At 39.6% G+C, this 18,442-nt stretch overlaps 1 protein-coding gene and 1 non-coding gene across 4 annotated transcripts in view; both read left to right on the top strand.

Annotated features, from left to right (window-relative positions):
* Positions 1–18,442, top strand: part of KIF18A (kinesin family member 18A) — a 237,797-nt gene that overhangs the window by 84,715 nt on the left and 134,640 nt on the right. The window lies entirely within an intron of this gene.
* TRNAA-UGC (transfer RNA alanine (anticodon UGC)) lies at positions 4,807–4,879 on the top strand. Its single transcript has one exon. It is a non-coding gene; the product is annotated as a tRNA-Ala (tRNA).

Genomic DNA, 18,442 nt, shown 5'->3' with positions numbered 1-18,442 from the left:
GTCCAGTATAATTTCAATCAGAATTGAGGAATTGGGGTGCCCTGGTTATTTGAATTTGGATTTAACCATTTTTTTAAAGTTTCTGATGTAAAGATTTCTTGATTTTGACACTCACTGTTGAAAATTGATACTAGAACCTTGGAGTCAAAAAAGGAATATTAGTAGTTTCTCATCTATTCCTCTATACCATTCTGGAATCCCTTCTATGGTGTTATTGCCTCTTCCTGAAAATTTTAGCAGATAGGAAATTAATCTCTTTGCAGGATAGCACACTCCATTAATGCAATACTATGTTAGAAAGTTCTAATTTATGTTGAATCCAAATCTAGCCCACTGAAACTTTGGACCATTGTTTCTATTCTGTTCTTGAAAGCAATAACACTGTATCTTTTGCGCCCATTTTACCACTTAACACTTAGTGTAAAATCTGTTGTGCGGTATCCTTAACCATTATTACATCATTGGGAAACATTCAGTTTGTGATTGCTTATGTTGTATGAGTCAAAAACACCTCATACAAAATGCGAGGAAAATACCTAACTACTGTTACGGAAACGACAGGCTAGCCAAGAAACAAGCACCACTCAGAGGGTTGGAGTACTCAGATGTATTACACCGGCGGGCTCAGAGGGGCTTCTGCTCCGAAGCTCTGAGCACCTCCAAGACATGAGCGTGAGGTTTTATAGGGTAAAGTACAAGCTTGGGGTATTCGGCCAATAGACATGGAACAGCTTTAGCAGCATCATTATCACAAAAGTGGAGGCAGGGAGGCAGCAAACCAACATTCCAAAGCCAGATATATCTCTTTGAAAACCCAGCTGGCTAGCAAAAAGCATGAACAGCAAACCAACATTAATTAACTTAGATTTACAAGTTAGTCCAGCAGAACTCAGATCAGTATTCCGATACTTAGATTTGTGTGTTATCTTGTTAGCCCAGCCCGGCTTTTTTCACATTCTTAGACTTGTGAGTTGTCTTGTTAGACCAGCCCGGCTTTTCCTTCACACTACAATAGCTTAAGAAACGAGGACTGACTTTCTCACATACTAGAAATCTAGAGAGAACTAATTACTGATATTTGTTCAGCAGCTTAGCAAAGCTCAGGAATTCTTTCTCTGCAATCCCCCAGGTCTTTCTTGTCACTTCTTGTGTTCAAGGCAAGAAGAAAAGGAAAGTGTAAGGTTTTCCCAGGTGTATCTCTTTTTTTCTTAAGAAAGCTAAAGCTTTCCCAGAAAGATTCCAACCAGACTGTATGGCTTATTTACTGTTCTGTTCCCAGCCCTTAGCAGAATGTGGCACCCAGCAAGTGATCACTAAATGTGAAATTTATACACGAATGAATGTTTTACATCAACATCGCCATATGAATGAAACTCTAGCTTTAGAGGAATTCAGGCCAGAGCAGGGATAAATATAAAATCGAAATATACAAAGCAATCAAAAAGCTCTCACTCCTCTTTGAAAGAGGAAAGAAAACCACCATAAGGAAAATACTAAAGTGAGACTTGTTTACATGTTATTGCTTGCTTTCTAGTCATTCAAAACTGATAAAGGGGGTTCTAACGGAACACATTTGGTAACAATTGTTTTCAAATAAAACAACAATAGTACACATAAAATAGTGATCAATAAGTTGTTGTTGTGGAGATTTTCCTGGGGGAATCTCAAAACACAAAGGATAGAAAGAAAAGACTAAATGTTTCCAGGAAGAATAAAACCTGGGAGCTTGTTTGAAATTCAAATCTCAGACCACACCTCAGACCTCCTGAATCAAAATCTGTATTTTAACAAGGTCCCCAGGTGATTTGTAACGTGCACATCCTTCCATCTATCTTTTCTCCACCATCACTTTTTCTTCATTATATTATGATAGAATAAAAGTTCTGTTCTTTTATGTAATCCTCCTGGGAGTCTCAATATGGCTACTGTAATTTTGTAGACATCATTCATAAAGAACTAAATAGTATGACTTGATCCTAGTGAAGGAAATGTAATACTCGACATAGGAGATTACACTATTGACTTTTGGGGCCCTCTTAGCTTTTGGGGCCAGATTGCTTGTTGTTAAAAAGGGCGATCCTGGGCACGATAGGATGTTGAGCAGCAATCCTGGCCTCTACTCACATGATGCCAGTAGCCATCTCTGCTCCAGTTGTGAAAACCAAAAATGTTCCCAGATGTTGCCAGGTTTTCATAGGGAGCAAAATAATCCCCTATTGAGAAACAGTGGTGAAGGAATATAAAGCCAACTAACAAACCGACTTCCCTGATGAACTGTTCGCTGATTCATTCTTTACTGAGAATAACTTTAACCCAGAGGCTATGCTCCAGGAAGGAGATAACAGGCGGGTAATCTCAGAAGAATGGACAGACCCTCCGGAGTTCCTCCTGAAGATTCACTGAGGTTAAGAGGAATGTAGCACCCTGTAAAATGCCCTGAGTGTTACCACGTTTTCTGTTCCATCCAGTTTTTCTTTAAAACCTTAAGACCCCAACCCCAAGAGGGGCTCACAGCCTTTAAGGCATTATCCTGCTGTGACTCCCTTTTGCCTGGCAAAGCAATAAAGCTGTTCTTTTCTTTGCTCCCAAAACTCTGCCTCTGAGTTTGAATTCGCCCTTCAGGGTGCAGAGGCTGATCTTTCAGCAACAATGGTCTCTAGGAAGACGTTGCCCTTTGACAAAGATTCTTCCAAGAGGCTTCTCTTAGTTTCTTTCTAGCTCTTCCTTTGCTTCTCTGTTTATATCCAGCCACCACTGGGTAAAGTATTGCGTGTTAGTCTGTTTAATTAGAAATGTTTTCTATTTTGCAATTGCATCTTCTTGAGTAATTTTTTTTTAAAATAAAGGGCATGTGGACAGTTAACTTTCCAAGCTCTTACTTACCCAAGAATATCTCACCTTGGCTCTAACTACTGATTACTAACTTGGCTGAGTATAGAATTCTATATTCAAGTAACTTTTCACCCAGAACTCTGAAGACATTGCTTTACTGGCTTATGCAGTGTTAATAATGTAGAGTCTGATACCAGTGTTATCACCATTTCCTACATATTTGGGTGTAAATCTGCTACCTCACTATAAGTTGAGTTATATGAAATCCACCAATATTTGACGATTTTCTTCCTACAAACCAACAATTTTTTATGGATCAATCTAATACTTGCCTTCTTGCTTGTTCTATATTTCCCTTTGCCCTCTTGGTTGGATGATTTTTCTTACATTTTGGATTATTTTTATTACATTTTTCTCTCTTAATTTGAAAGTATTTCTATTAGTGATCACATTAGAAATTACAATATGCATCACTGACTTACCAAAGTCCAATGATTTATTTTTATCTCCTCCCAGACAAGACAAAGATCATCACACACTCCTTTTACCCCCTCCTGACTTACGTGCTTTTGTTTTATATATGCATTTGTCCTATACATTAACTTGCAAACACAATTATCATTGTATACAATGTTTATTTAGATTTAGTCTCATCATTTTACATTTTGGTCAATTTTCATTCCTCCTATATCATCTTGCTCCCATAATGGGCTTTTCTTTTGGCCTGAAAACTCCCCTTTAGTCCAGTTCCTTTTGTGAATCCTATGAATTTTTATATACCTGGGGCTGTCTTACTGCACTTTTATTGGTTTTTTTAATTGAGATATAATTAACATATAACATTGTAGTATTTTTAGGTGTACAACATAATGATTTGATATATGTATATATTGTGAAATGATACCACAAAAAGTTTAGTTAACATCCTTCACCACACATAGTTACATTTTTTTCTTGTGATAAGAACTTTTAAGATCTACACTCTTAGCAACATTCAAATATACAATAAAGTATTATTTACGATAGTCACCATGTTGTACATTACATCTCCAGAACTTATCACTGAAAGTTTTTATCTTTTGATCAGCTTCACCCATTTCACTTTATTCTTAATGAATATTAACTAGATATAGAACCCTGGGTTGCCAAGTGTTTCTTTCATCACATTATGACTTCATTCATTGGTTTCAATTTTAGCTTGGGAGAAGTCCCAATGTCAATCCTACTGTTGCTCTTTTAAAAATAATCTGTCCTTTTTTCTGGATGTTGTTAAGATTTTCTCTTTATCTTTGGCCTTCTACAATTTTGCTGTATGTGAATGTAAATTTTTTTTCTTTTCTTTTGTAATCCTGTATGGAAGTCACAGGACATCATCAGTCTGCACATTTTATCAGTTTAGGGAAGTCTTCAAGAAGAATTTTTAAATGTTCTCTTTAACTACTAAGTTTTATCATGTTCATGATACCATCAGTGATAACTTGTACCATTAATTTACGTAACCAAGAATAGAGAAAGTAAACCCATGCCCAACTGAGCTCTGACATACACCTTTGTCATTTAAAATGTCATTTATCTCATACTTGTTGTAGAAGTTTTTTTATTAGACAAAATTGTGTTGTATGTCATTGTTCATACCTATATTAGTCAGAGTTCTCCAGAGAAACAGAACCAATAGGGCGTACATATTTATAGGCAGAGATATATTTTAGGAGTTTGCTCGTGTGTTTGTGGAGGCTTCGTGAGTCCAAAATCTGCTGGGGAAGGCTGGCAAGCTGGAGACTCTGGAGGGATACAGTTAGAGTCTTAAAGCAGTCTGTTGGAGAATTCCTTCTTGCTTAGGGGAGGTCAGCCTTTTGTTCTATTCAGGCCTTCAGTGGATCGGATGAGGTCCACCCACACTGTGGAAGGCAATCTACTTTACTCCAAGTCCATCGATTTAAATATAAATCTTGTCCAAAAATAACTTCACACAGAGGAGGGTATAGCTCAGTGGTAGAGTGCGTGCCTTGCAAGCACGAGGTCCTGGGTTCAATCCCCAGTACCTCCATTAAAAATAAATAAACAATATGAAAATGAATATATTTATGTTTATGTATGACTGAAAAATTGTGCTGTACACCAGAAATTGACACAACATTGTAAACTGACTATAACTCAATTTAAAAAAAAACAGTAAAAATAAATAAACAAACCTAATTACCTTACCCCTCCTCCAAAAAAAAAAAAAAAAAACTTCACAGAGACATCCAGAAAAATGTTTGGCCAATCAGGGTACCATTGACACATAAAATTAATCATCATAATACCCAACAAAGAAAATAAAAGCTAAATGAATTACCAACACAGGTATTCCTGAAACTTCTTCCCATGAAGAATCCAAGTCTTCTGAATCACATTTTGGCTACTGTCTATGTACAGCATTTCCTCAAAGATTCCATAAAGGAACTAAAAGCCATCAGTGATGGGCTCTTAATCTGGCTTTGAAATTATGTAGAACTAACCTATTACTGACTAGTCCTTGGAAAATGTTGTTAAGCACATCTAATTGCTCTGCTTCACCCCCTCCACCACAACTGGTGGTTTCCTAGTGGTTGAAAAGAGTGTTCCACAGTAGTCTCTGGAATTTTCCTCCAAGCCACTGACCCCTATTCTGAAAGTTTTGTTTTCACTTTTGATATTCACCTACCCAGGCAATGATAATTGATAACTGCTGTCCAGCCTCAGGAAAAGTAAAACACATCCTGAATTCAGAAAAGATAAAATGTGAAAAAAATATGCATGTTGGTATCAATGAAATAACTGATAACCGCTGCCTTTTCTTTCTCTCCTCTCTTTCTGGAACTCCCATTAAATGCATACTTAATCTATATATTTAAGCATCTTTCTCCTATATCTTCCATTCTTTCATTGGTGCTAAATCATAGCTTTAGGGTCCTTAGTTTTCATTATTGCATTTTTCAAGTTCTAGTATTTCTAGTTGACTCTCTTGCGAATAAGCAATATACCAATTTTTATGGTTTCCAGTTACTTGCCGAAGTATTGCATGTATCGTTTTGTGGTTATGTTTTATGAAAAGACAAAGGGTTTTTTTTATTAGTAACTGAATGCACTATGTGAAATACAAACCATATTGCATGACTTGCAACTACGTACAATGTACTGTAAATATTTACACACAGCAGATCATAAAGGATTGATGATGAATTCTGCTATCTGTTTCTCGTTTTCCCCTTCCAAGGAAGTAGTAGAACTTAGTGGTTACAAGCAAAGCAAGTTAGACAGACATGCATTTGAGTTCTGGCCATCGAATCTTAGGTAGCTACTTCTCTGAGTCTCGCTATGGTTATCAATACAATTAACATAATAACAGTTGTGATCTCAAAGGGTATCTTGGATCAAGTTAGAGAAAGTAAGTATGGATCGAGTATGTAGAGCACTAACGTAGCACCTGGCACATAGTCAAAGTTGGATAAATGCCCTCTATAATTATTAGGAATTTGGTGATAACCAACCCCTTATCTGGAACAATCTTTGTCTTCCTTCCGGAATCCTTCACTCCAGTCGCACGTGCATCACTGGTGCTGCAATGCTTGCTGTTTCTTCCAGAATCTTTCCACTGACTCTTGAGCTTTGTTGATGCATTTGCCCAAAAGTTAGTGCTTAAGGTACATCTTTGATTCCTAGGTCTTTATCCACTAATTTATAGCCTAGAAAGTCTTGCTTCCTCCATCCTGCTCTGCAAAACGCTGGCCATGCATCACGCTGCAGCTTTCTGTCTCTCTAATGGGAATATTCTCATCTGCAAAGAGCCTTGCTAATTGAGGGGGTAGAGAGGAAGAAGAAAACAGCAATGGGAGGAATTGGAAAAGAATGTATAAATTCCTTCTGGCAATGTGTCACTTCCCGTGCAGGGTCCAAATCAGAAACAGATCCTCCAATGCACGGAAACAAGGGTGGTGAGATAACTCCTGGGCCATTCCACACACCTGACCCCCAGGAGAGATCCACAGGTGTTTCCGTTGTGCTTTTTATTTACACACGCATTTCAGATCTCCAAGGGGAGGGGGCTGTGTGCCCACTAGTGCAGCCTGAAAGAATTATATGGGAACCCTGGACCATTAGAGAAATGGAAAATGTCAGCTGCTGTGTGGAAGACTGTATTCAGTGTGGACTAACCCCAGGAGATACCCCACTGCTGTAAAAATGCAGATTCCCTAAAATGACCTCATCTTCTTTTTTGCCTTTTTCTCCTTAAAGTTGACTACAAACAAGTTCCAATTAGTTGAGTCTAGGGTAATAAAAAATGTAATTTCTATGAGGATAGAAGTCATGCCTCATTTATCTCTATATTCCCAGGGCTGCCCCAAGCCTGGGACATTATTGCTGCTGCTTAATGCATAAACAGTGGGATTGTTGGATTTGGTCTACTCCAAATGATTTAATCTATGACTAATCTGTGTTTAAAGGGAAGTAACAAGACATGCTTCGTTACCTGCAGCATAACTTTTGATGAAGAAAAAATAAAATGTTTCTAAAAGTACTACTAGGTAGTGTCAAGATATTTACTACAATTATTATTTGCATAACTTGGGATCTTTAGTAACTCATTTCTCTGCTCTGTTGGAGCTGTCCCATTCTCACAACATTATGTAGTGAAGATTAATATTGCGTGAAAAAATCGTAATTCTTTCTTTAAAAATTCATATTTGGTTTAACCTATAACATAAACACAAATACTGGTCCCAGCCCTCTTTGAGGAAATTTCACTGTACTATTTCATTTTGTTACAAATGTTTTTCCCAGTCCTTGCCTGGGAATAATAATCACTGGGAAATATTTAGTGCCTGGCTGTGTGCATAGCCCTAAAGGAAATGTGATAATGGTCATTTGGGGGCAGAAATCAGATCCCACTCGTTATTAGCATTCCCCCATCCAAGGCTAATCCCCCACCTCTCCCAACCCTCCTGAAACCTTTTCCAGCAGATACAACATCTCTAACACTTGCCTCCCTATCTCCTGCCTTCTTCAGGCTCCTTTCTCTTAACTTGGTTCATTAGTTCAATACACTTTCAATACATTTCAATGAAACACCCACCATATGCCTAGCACAAAGCTGGGCACTGGGACAGGTGCAAAGAATACTAAGACATTGTCTCGCCTTCTAGATTCTAGAAGGCTGCAGTATAGTTTGAGAGGTTGACATGTAAATAAAATACCAGAATACATATGTGTGGTAACAAAAGCATCTAAAAAGTTGCCATGGAAGCACATATGGTCAGGTACCTCACATCTGACCTAAAGCAATTAACAGCCCTCCCTTCTTCCTTTTATTGTGAGCTTCTTGAATTAATATTAACATACATATATCTTGCTAAGTGCCAGGCACTGTGGTCAGTGCTTTTATCTATGTTATCTCTTTATTCCCACAACAAATCCAGAGCTAAATTCTATTATTATTTTCACTCCATGGATGAGGGAACAGAAACAAAGAGGTGTTCTATAGCTTGCTATAAGATCACAGAGCTACTAAGTAGGATCTACTCATGTTAGTGGAGATGTTTTCAGTTGCAAGGAACAATGGAAATTCTCAAACTGGATTAAATAATCAAGGGAATTTATTGGTTATATAACTGAAAGAAGTAGGATGAGCTTCAGGTAAGGTTTGGTCCAGCGGCTCAGTGATGTTACCATGGGCCTGAGTTCTTTCTCTCTTTCTCCTTTGCCTTCCATCCTATTGGCTTTATCCTTAAGCTGACTCTGCTTGTGGTAGTAGTAGAATGACTGCTGCAGTATCCTGCACTGCACGCCTCCTGCTTCTTATTCAGAAGGGAGAAGTCTGACTTCCGGCAACAAACAAAGATTCTGAGCTTCCCTTTGGTGCAGTCACTTCTATCCTTGAACCAAACACAGCCTCAGGGAGAATGTAACGCCGGGAGATACTGCATGTTGCCTCCTGTACCATAGAGTTACTAGGAGGATTTGGTGGGATAATATATGTCAATACTCGGCACTGTGTTGGCATTTGGAACTGCTCATCAAGGTTAGTTGTTGTTATTGTTGTTGTCATTATTAACTACTCTGGCAATGTTATATATCACCATGAATGGACTATTAAGGGAGATTCTTGTGAGGGTTCAGAAGAAAATTCTACCATCTGAATGTTTGTGTCCTCCAAAACTTCAAGTTGAAATCCTAACGCCCTGTATGGTGATGTTGGTAGGTAGGGCCTTTGGGAGGTGCTTAAGCCGCGAGAATGGAACCCTCATAAACGGGATTACTGCCTTATCTAAGAGGCTCCAGAGAGGTGCCTAGCCCCTCCCACCATCTGAAGACACTGCGAGAAGGTGCCGACTATGAACCAGGAAGAGGACTCTCACCAGAAGGCAACCATGCTGACAACTTCATCTTGGACTTTTCAGCCTCCAGAACTATAAGCAATAAATTTCTGTTTTTATAAGCTACCTAGTCTATGGTATTTTGCTATAGATGCCCAAACAGACTGAGATAGCCATTGTTATTTTTACTATTTATTATTAACTACTTCATTACATATTCTTGTATTCAACATCTATCCATTCATTCAACTAGTATTTACTGAGCACCTTTAATACACCAGGTGCTGAGGATACAGCAGTGGAGAAAACTAAGTGCCTGCTCTCCTGGGGCTGACTTTCCAATAGAAGATCAATGAATAAATAAACACATAATTTAAAAAATAAAAATTGAATATGTACTCAGTGAAGAATAAAGAGGGATGTGGGGATACAGAGTGACATGATGAGTGCACTTTTATGAAGAATGATCAGAGAAGACCTCGCTGATGAGTGACACACAACTTTGAGCCTAAAGAGTGAGCCTGTGCAGTATGTGGGCATCTGAGAAAAGAGCGTTCCCAGAAGGTACAACAAATACTTTCATTCCTGTGTTTGCTTGCTTCTAGCTTTCAGGGATCCAGGAAGATGCAGGAATCGTAGAAAATTTCTGGCAGTATCCCCAGTACCAAGGTGGACTGTTCACAGCAAAGTGCCTGGAAGTCACTGTATTATTTCATGTGTCTTAAAGCCCATGGATCTCTGCCACTGCCCAGAAGGCAGTAACATAGCTTCAGCTTGTCCTCCTCCTTCCAACTTTGCACACTAGTGCTTTGGGGGAATCTGTGCTCGTCCTCTGCTAGCAGAGTTTCTCAGAAATGTAGTTTCCAGTCTTGCAACCTCTTCACTACAGAGGAAAGCTTAGAAGGGGAAATGGAGCTGAATTGGCAAAGACGATTATGGGCACGTTTATGAATGCTATTTTTGAATCTTATAAGTGGATCCTAGAGGGTTAGATGAAGAATGTGCCCCTTATACTTCTTACATGAATACCATTTTTCTCAGCTAAGATTTTGATAGGAATTAGGTTGCAGACAGTTCAAACTCTGGTGCGTGCCTGGGACCTGGAATTGGGGGTGACTGAAGGGTCATCTATTTTTAGTCCTATCTGTGAGAATGATAAGGCCAAGAGTCTATTATATACAGATTTAAAAGCATGGCTAGTGGTCTCCATTGTGGGCTACTCCACTGCCATACTCAGGGTGAGCCATAGAGTTGCAGTAACATTGGTTGTATTTAAACCCTGGCCAAGTGTCAGGTATTAGTCTTGCTGGATTATGAGTAACTGTGATCAGGTAATACAGTTGCCCTTCAGGTATGTGAAAACAGCAAAGCCCTGGGGATAAGCTGGTAGGTGATGACAGCCGACTGGGTCTGTGTGTACACTTGACTCGCAGTAAGTATTTAGCAGATGGTACCCTCTGACGTAGTGACGATGGGGGCAACATCCATAGACCTTCGCTCTGCTTGTTTAGTCTGATTATAGCTTCCTGTTGTTCTCTGACCTGAGAAATACAATCTTCCATTTAATTCCACCAGGTGGGATTGATCATTCTTAAGGCAAAAACTACTAGAACTTTGAGTAGCTCTTTCCAGTCAGTCTATGTCCCTGACATTAAGGGTCCTGAGATTAAAACACGTTTGGTGTTGAGTATTTCACTGTATAAATCTTTCAACAATCAATGGAAATTACATTGTGGCTGTCTTGATCGTTGCTTCCATATTTCACATCCGTTGCTGCCAAAAGCAGGAGTCCACGTCTTAACAAACCACGTAAACAAAGACTCTGGAGAAAGCAGCACTTGGATACCACTTGACATTTGCCACCAAGAAAAGCAAGCTAAAGCAGTATGCTGTCTTCTGCCTGAAAAACTCAAGGCCTAATTCAAACGTACCTTCTTACTGAAGGCCGTTCCATCTGTTCAGGTCAATACTAACTCCCTGTTCATGCAATTGATGCCCACGGCCACAAAAGTGATGGAAGTAGATGGCATAGGTTCAAACACAGAACCACGGCCCAGACGGTCAACCTCCATTACCACACCTATAATGTAATTATCTTTTGGTTTTTCTTTTGCCACTACATATGAACTCTGTAAAGACAAGGTTAATGCCCTGTTCATCTTTAAATGCCTTACATCAAAACAATGCAAAAATAAGTGTTCAATAAATGAATTTTCCATTATACATGGATGAGTAAATGAATGATGTTTTTCCACTTGGACTGGGGACATGAAGGAGCTTAAAATTCTTGTCTAGAAAAAAATGGTATCCCCTGATCTCTGCTCATTGAACCAGCTGTGGCCTTTTGACTTCTCATCAATCCTCTTGTTACCTGATATCCCTTAGTAACTGGGCTCTTGAGGAGGAGAACTAGGCAAAGAGCCTGATGTAAATAAGTAAGAAGTGAAGGGGAATAATATAATGGAACTAAATCTTAAAGAGTTGTTAGGTATCAGTTGTTTGAGAGGAGAAAAAAATCTTAATTTTAAATTTGGGGAATATCAGTGCAAAAAAGATGATAATGTTTCAGATTCTTTTCACTGATCTCAAGGCTTTTTCCCACCTGTCGTCTAATTTTTGCTAAGGCAGAAATCATCTGCCCTGTGAAACAGAGAGGAGGCTATTCCACACACACAAACAGCTATGATAAGGAACACAACTGAGCCTAAGGAAAGAAAAAAATTTTTTTTCAAAAAGAAGAAAGCACTGGAGTGGGAAGATTGGGGTTCAATTCCTGGCTTTGCCCATTTGTAGTTGGTGATCACAGGGAATTTACTTTCACTTCATTAGCCTCAGTTTTCTCATCTGTAATATGGAGCTAGATTTCTATCTAACAAAGTTGTCATAAGAATTAAATGAGACTTTAAACATGAAAAATACCTTTTAAATGATAAAGTTCTATATACATGTGAAGGATTTTTTTTTCCAAAAAACTTGATGACGATGAAGGCAGACAACATTTTTATAATGAGCATCTATCACTTTAAAAATCAGAAAAAAATATCATTATACTTTGCTACATGTGTGTACCTAGTGTAAATTTCAATCCAGAAGCTCAGGAGCACAGCATTGCAACTTTGCTATAGTCAAAGTTAATCTACATGTAGCATCCTTCATCTCAACTTTGTGGCACAAAACTTAGTTTTGGTCAATTCAGGGTAAATCAGCCAGGTCAGTGGTTGCATCTGTGTTTCCGAGGGAGCTTATGAGGTGTCACGAATCAGAAGTGGTTCCTGGTCCTAGGTCATCAATTGTCCCTGCTGGCATCCATCCATAACATATGTGTCACCTATCATCAAGACTCCACCTGGCTTCACTGGGAAGACTGCCTTCTTCAATCTCTTTACTGGAAAAGCCCTATTGACAAAAATATGTCCTTATTTGCTCTGGGTGGTGGAGACTGCACAAGGACACATCCCATTCGCTGTCAAACTGAGGCCGGTCCTGAAATGTGTGTTATCTAAAAGAAAACAGGGACAACATTTAAAACAAGCCGCCGCAGAAATCTCTACCCATCCAAGGACCTTAGAGATCTGGTGAACACTCACCCTCATTATGCCAAAGCAGGCCCGGAGAGCTTTGACTTTCTCATGGTTGAACTGAGGGCATGGCTGGAATTTCCTCTTTGAAACCATCATGCAGTGTGTGTGTGCCACCATCCGAGAGAAGACAAATAAGTACACCAGTCCTCAGAATTCAAGGAGGCAGCTATCCCATAAATGCTTAGTAGTTTTTTTTTTTCTGGTCTTCTATTTAAACAGCAACTACAATTTGAGTTTCTTTGGGATAATATTTATATTATTGGTTTGAATAGCCTTAAATCCTTTTCAGCATATGGTAGATTATAAATATGCAAACAAATGTGTACAAGAATTTGTGCTCTGAGCACAATCTAAAGTCTTATGATTGAATGCAGCAGAGTAAGTCAATTAAATTCAACATTTTACTGAGTATGACCATGGTGACAAGTCCTGAACTAGTTTCCAGTTCTTTACAAAATAAAAGACACTGATGTGGCCCTAAATGTTCACAATGCAGTGTAGAAGTGTTGAGTTCATGTGTCTTTTCTGGCCAGGAATGGGGCATAGGGTACAGTATGTGGGAATAAAAAGGAGGAGGAGAATCAAAGCTACCATTTATTGAGCACTGATGACACACCAAGCACTGACCATTCATTCCTCACATCTCTGTATGGAAAGTACCAGCACATGCTCCCCAGGCTCCCCACAAAAGACATCAATGCGAACCCTGCACTTCAAAACACTAAATACAGCCTTTGTTGCCTCTCAGTGAAATATGTTTTTAATACAATATATTCCCTTCAAAGATGGGATGGAGGATGGTAGGGGGTGGCTTGGGCAATGTATTTTTATTTTTACATTTTAGTTCAGACTGGAAAGTTGGTATTTCATTGCCAAAATCAATCAAGAACACATTTATTACTTAACGATGTTTGAAATAATATCTGCAATGTTGAACGTTTCAATTAAAACCATGAAATTCTTTCAAGCTCAAACCAAAACAATAACACAAATATAAACTGCATTTCATGCTCTGTTAATATTTCACTGTGTGACCATGGATGAATATTTCTCTCTCCCGTTCTGTCTGTCTCCATCTCTCTCTCTCCCGCTCTCACTCTCACGCTCTCCACCTTTGTTTTATCACCTGGCAAACAAGGAAGTTGAAGTAGTGTGTTAAATCATCTCTAAGTCTTGTCATGTGATTAAGGATAACTATGTTATGCTTGTAAATAGCAAGTGATGATGAAGATTTCTGATCCCTGCCGTTGTATATTTGATGATTATGGGTAGAGTTATTAGACGTGGTTTCTCAAAGGGGTAATTTGATTGTGACAAGAATAAGGATGCAGTGGCAGTGCTTCCCTTGTGAAGAGGGTACCAGCATGTACTCACAACCAAGTCTTGAAAGTAACAGCTGCTGCCACATATTGAATGACAGCCACGTGCCCGGCACTTGCAAGAACTTCTGAGAGAGCTGTCTCGGGTGCTGAAACAAATGCCCAGAAAAGTCAAATGACTTGCCCAGGGTAACGTAACTTATAACTCATAGCCATTCACATTAATACTTTATACTCATTCAGAAGCCGTTGCCTGGGTGGTAGCACCAGGGATAGCCTGACATCTCTCCACAAGACACTGGACCAATGTGACTAATCCTGAAATTGTCTTGGAGGCAGGGATTATAGCTTCTCTTCAAAAATCCAAAATCCAAGCCTACATTTGAGCCTGGCAATAACAAGCTGGAACCAGGGCTGCTCCCTGCCTATACTGAACCTTTGCACAAACTAGAAAAAGGGCTGATGGAGGCCAGTGGCCTCACAGCTTGGTGAGAGGAGAACAGGCTGGATTTCACCCTACAGGTGGAGAACGTCCTCTCTGGTTGATAAGATCCTTAGCATTCTCTTTATCCTCCCAGCTCCAAGGCCCAGTGCCAATTAAACAACTGAAAATCTATGGATTTTCAGAATTCTGTACCGAGCCCACTTTACTCATTTCTCTTATCCCCTGGCACCTGTAGGCTTTTAAATTTACAACCCTCACTCTAATGAGTTATGGAAGAAGAGTAGCACGATGGTGTTCATATGTATCTACAACACTCAAAAGACATAGAATTGCCAACAGGCAGGCATAGGCTAGAGTTACCAACCATGGCTGCAGTTGATCCCAATCATCTCACAATTTCCTCTGCTGAGCTTAAGTTCCTCCATTCCATGGGCCTACTTAGACTTCCAACACCTCTTGAAGGGCCTCTGAGCCAAAGGCAGCTCCCCTGCTCACTCCATCTGCTTTGCCCCAAGCTCACAGCTCTGACACTATTGATTTACTCTTACTTTCCCATAAATGCCCTGAGGGTTCCCTTTACTGCGCTCTCCTCATTCCTCGAGTAGTACTGGCTCATACTTCAATGCTGTCGCTACCACGTTTTGTCATTCCAACTGGATGCTGCTCTTTTCTCAATTACAGTAGCAAGCCCTTGGTTCTATTAAGCTTCTTGTCCCCTGTGATTGGTTGAATTGTGTTCAGGAACATATGTGGAAGTCCTAAGCCCCAGTACTTCAGAATGTGACTTGATTTGGAAATAGGGTCATTGCAAATATAATTTTACTATTTAAAAAAAATTTAATTGAAGTATAGTTGATTTACCATGTTGTGTTAGTTTCTGGTGTACAGCATAGTGATTCACACACATATATATATTCTTTTTCATCTTTTTTTGATTGTAGGTTATTACAAGATATTGAATATAGTTTCCTGTGCTATACAGTAGGACCTTATTGTTTATCTATTTTATATATAGTAGTTTGTATTTGCTAATCCCAAACTCCTAATTTATCCTTTCTCACCATCTTTCCCCTCTGGTAACTATAAATTTGTTTTCTATGTCAGTGAATCCCTTTCCGTTTTGTAAGTAAGTTCATTTGTATCATTTTTTAGATTCCACATATAAGTGATATCATATAATATTTGTCTTTCTCTGTCTGACTTACTTCACTTAGTATGGTAACCTCCAGGTACATTCATGTTGCTGCAAATGGCATTATTTCATTCTTTTTTATGGCTGAGTAGTATTCCAGTGTGTGTGTGTGTGTGTGTGTGTGTGTGTGTGTGTGTGTGTGTGTGTAGTCTCCCACCTTATTTATCCAATTATCTGTCGATGGACACTTGAGTTCTTTCCATGTCCTGGCTATTGTAAATACTGCTGCTATGAACACTGGAGTGCATGTATCTTTCCAATTAGAGTTCCCTCTGGATATATGTCCAGGAGTGGGACTGCTGGATCATACGGCAACTCTAGCAAATGTAGTTATTAATATGAGGTCATAATGGAGTAGAATGAGCCCTTAATCCAGTATGACTGACATTCTTATAAGAGGAGAAGAGACACGTAGAGAGAACTCCATGTGAATACAGAGGCAGACACTGGAGTGATGTATCTGGAAGCCAAGGAATGCCAAGGATTGCTGACAACAGCCAGAAGCCAGGAGAGAGGCAAGGAGCATTTTCTTCCTCAGTGCCCCAAGCAGGGACCAACTGCCAACACCTTGATTTCTACCTTCTAGCCTCCAAAACGATGAGGGAATAAGGTTCTGTTATTGTAAACCTCCCAGCTTGTGGCAGTTTGTTAGGGCAGCCGTGAGAAAAGAGGATACTCAGCTTCGTCAAAATCAGTTGCAAGTCTGGCAGCCCAGGCCTGGACTGGCAAAGCGTGTCTCCCGGGATCTGTTTTTAAAGGACAAGGCCCAAAGGGGACCCCTTGGCTTTGGCCTACTTTCAATAGTCTGAGTGAAGTGAGCAGACAGGGAACTGTAATTTTTCCTTTCTGTGTCTTAAACATAAAAAAGTCTTTGTTTTTCCCTAACTCGCGGGCTGCCCCTCCACTCCCCACCCGCCCCCAGCATCTCGCTCGGAGTGCGTTGAGAGCCGCATCTGCCTGCGTGGATGTTCTGACTCACTCCTTTTCAATAACACCCTCTTCCTTGATAAATCAATACCCTAACCAAAGGGATGGCACATTTAGGTCATTAAGCAAAGTGGCCATGGCAGAAGAAATGAGATGCAGCTTCGTTTCTGAGACGTTTTTGCTTTTGCTCTTGTTTACCTGGAAAATGTAGTAAAAGTGCACCTTCTAAAAACTGACTAATGAGGAAACTGATTATATGGATCTGGGATGATTAAGCAAGGAGGCCAAGAAAAGGTAGAGAAGGAGCTCTCACGGGATAAAGGGATCCTCTTGGGCAAACCACATCCCCTCTGTGAACTTCAGCTGTCTCGGGGTGAGGGTGGAATAGAGATCCTCTTTTCTGAATCTCTGCTCTAGAGTTCTATGACTCCACTGTCTTAAAATAAAGGCAGCATTCAAATAATATGCAACATCCTTGGGCTTCAGGTCCACTCCTCTTTAGGGCTTGTTCATTAAAGGCATGATCATCTTTGGATGATGACCTTTGTCATTCTTGAGACACATTATGGATATTGACCTACACTGCCTGACTACCAGTGGTACAGAGAAGCTACAAACGGCACTATCACCAGTAAATGGAGGCACAGAGAGTTTCAGGGAACAACATTTCAAGGATTGCAGACAAAATCTACTAGGTAAAGAAATTTGGGTGCAGATTTCCATGTTGAATCTTTTCAATTCTCTCTCTCTGTTTCTCTGTCTCTCTTTTCTTTCTCATACCCTTTCTCAGGAAAATGCATTTTATACATTTTTATGAAAAAAAGTATCAAGTGAAGATAAGCAAAAAGAAGACACAAGAAACATGCATAATCTCATCACTGAAAAAGAAATACTATTAGCAGTTTGGTATTTGCTTTTGGATGTATCTTGGCGCACTTTCATGAGAGTGTGTGTGTGTGTGTGTGTGAGTGACACGGAGAGAGAGAGAAATACAACTTCCAAATCAACTTTGCAAAGAAATATAAGAATTTTCATGAACTTTTATAAACCCTCAAAAGTTTCAGGAGCACAACTTCATTCCAGTTAGAATATACTCAGAAAGTCAATAATACATTTTAATCAGCGCCAACAGCTCCATATTTATGGGGTCTCTGAGAAAAGCAATTTATAGTGTTGATCTTTCATAAGGAGACCAGATGGCCATCTGTGGGCAGGTCATGTGTCATTTGGGATAACCAAAATAGGTAGATAAATACACCAAGCTCTGCTGAAGACCAAGAGCCACAAGGAGCTTTTAGTTCCATCATTGATTGGACATTTACTTAACATCCACTGTATGTACGGTCTCATGGTCGACACTGAGGAATGACCCAAAAAAAGGATCATAAATTTTCTCTCCTCTGAAGAAACTTACAGTGTAACTTTAAAAGAAGTAAGTTCTGGAATACACTTTTTTCAAACTAAAATCTTATACTAAAATCAATGTATAAAGTAGACGCAAGCAGACTATTCTGGCGGACACAGAGATAAAGACCTGGAGAGCCACCCATAAGTTTTTCCCAGGTGGCCCCTAAGAACTCCATAAACTATAGTGTGAAAACCAAGAGGTCCAGAAGGTGCAAGAAAGCAGAGATGGGTTTGTGATTATGAGTGTGGTTGGTCGTGGTGAGGAAGCCAGTCAATAGGCCCCCTCTGTGTGCTGAGCACTCTTACTGGGGTTTTGTCTCTAGCAATTAATTTAATCCTTCCAACAATCTAGCTATGTAGTTACCAAGCATTCCTGTTTGATGGCTAAGGAATCTGAGGTATGG

Source organism: Vicugna pacos, chromosome 10, assembly GCF_048564905.1.
Source record: "Vicugna pacos chromosome 10, VicPac4, whole genome shotgun sequence".
Taxonomy (NCBI): domain Eukaryota; kingdom Metazoa; phylum Chordata; class Mammalia; order Artiodactyla; family Camelidae; genus Vicugna; species Vicugna pacos.
The sequence above is the reverse complement of the archived record's forward strand: the minus strand, read 5'-3'. Positions and strand labels throughout refer to the sequence as shown.